The 1,780-nt window shown below is 45.1% G+C and overlaps 1 pseudogene; it reads right to left on the bottom strand.

Moving 5' to 3' along the window:
• Window positions 1–431: 431 nt before the first annotated feature.
• Window positions 432–549, bottom strand: LOC126141552 (5S ribosomal RNA; annotated as a pseudogene).
• Between the last annotated feature and the right edge of the window lie 1,231 nt (window positions 550–1,780).

The following is a 1,780-nucleotide window of genomic DNA, read 5'->3' as shown; positions in this document are numbered from 1 at the left end:
TACGACGCTGTGAAGAAGGTGTTTACTGTGAAGGCCTGTGCAAGCAGATTCGGCTTGTAAATATTCTGCCCGAGAAAAAGAGTATTTACATTTGTCCCGTAACACAGCGACTTTGCATGTGTGCTGCCACCATCATGAAAGAGGCTTAACATATTTGATCAGTTAGTAACAGACACGCAGTGCAGTAATTCGCTCGCCAAGACAAACAGAATGGTTAAAAATCTCCTCCCTAACAGGCCATGAAGGCCAAACGGTACCGACCGGCCGCCGTGTCGCCCTCAACCCATAGGCGTCACTGGATGCAGATATGAAGGGGCATGTGGTCAGTACACCGCTCTCCCGGCCGTATGCCAGTCTCAGAGACCGGAGCCGCTACTTCTAAATTAAGCAGCTCCTCTGTTTTGCCTCACAAGGGCTGAGTGCACCCCGCTTGCCAACAGCGCTCGGCAGACCGGATGGTCACCAATCCAAGTGCTAGCCCAGCCCGACAGCGCTTAACTTCGGTGATCTGACAGGAACCGGTGTTACCACTGTGGCAAGGCCGTTGGTCAAACTGAATGACAGTAACGGTGAATGTCATCTGCAGATTTTGTCAGCGCTTCTTACGTACCTATTTCGACGTCACGCAGTGCACTTGACGTTTCTAGGTCGTTAATTGAAACGACGAAACACAGTAACTTCAAGTTATTTACCAATTCTTGTAGTTTTCTGTAAGATTATACATAAATATGGAATATCATTCAGTTTGTGTGTCCGGTATGATTACCGGAAGTGTTTTCAGCGCTTTTACATGGTCTCTGTATGTGGAGGTCCCTTGTGTAATACGACTTGTAAAGATGCCTACAACCAATTCGGCAATCTGATTTTGTTACGTGTTCAAGATTATTGCGATTAAGTAACTCAAATTTTGCGAATCACGCTGTAATTGAAGAGATACAGCTTTGACTGTTGATGTAACCTACAGAAAATGTAAGACGTTGAGAGATCTAGCGACCTAAGCTGTAAAAAGTGTTGTCTATTGAACACCTGTGGCCAACGATGCACTAGAAAGGGGTCAATTTTTCATGGCGGAAAATAAATGCTGCTTTATTTTTATCTCTATTCCACATAGTGATATTTCTTGCATTCCATATTAACTGCAATAGATTTCGGAACCACAAGAACCCATCGTCACATACGAAATATGGGAATCGTGCAGCACCATTGCATGCGCACCGCATGAAGACAGCCCTCCAACACGCAAGGTTCAAATGGCTCCGAGCACTACGGGACTTAAACTTCTGAGGTCATCAGTCCCCTAGAACTTAGAACTACTTAAACCTAACTAACCTAAGGACATCATACACATCCATGCCCGAGGCAAGATTCGAACCTGCGACCGTAGCGGTCGCGCGGTTCCTGACTGTAGCGTCTAGAACCGCTCGGCCATCCCGGCCGGCTCACGCAAGGTGTGGCAACGTCAAGTGGGTGTGCAGAGATGCTGTGAGTAGACGAACGGTTCTGTAACTTGTGGCAGTTTGTTAAAACTATCGTTAGTGATACTAAATTACCAGCGTATCAGGCTGTACTTGACCTTTCTGTACTGATTAACATGAAAATGAAAACTAAACCAATACACCCACAAACTTTCAAAGTGTCGAAACCATTCAATTAAATGTTGACTACCAAATTATTGAAGACTAGTACCACTATTTTTGAGAACAAAGGCACAGGGTGCGGTATTAAGAAACCTCCCACTGCCGCATGCAATCTCAAGCGATCAATTTATGTTTATTAAATT

This window comes from Schistocerca cancellata, unplaced genomic scaffold (assembly GCF_023864275.1).
Source record: "Schistocerca cancellata isolate TAMUIC-IGC-003103 unplaced genomic scaffold, iqSchCanc2.1 HiC_scaffold_718, whole genome shotgun sequence".
Lineage (NCBI taxonomy): Eukaryota > Metazoa > Arthropoda > Insecta > Orthoptera > Acrididae > Schistocerca > Schistocerca cancellata.
The sequence above is the reverse complement of the archived record's forward strand: the minus strand, read 5'-3'. Positions and strand labels throughout refer to the sequence as shown.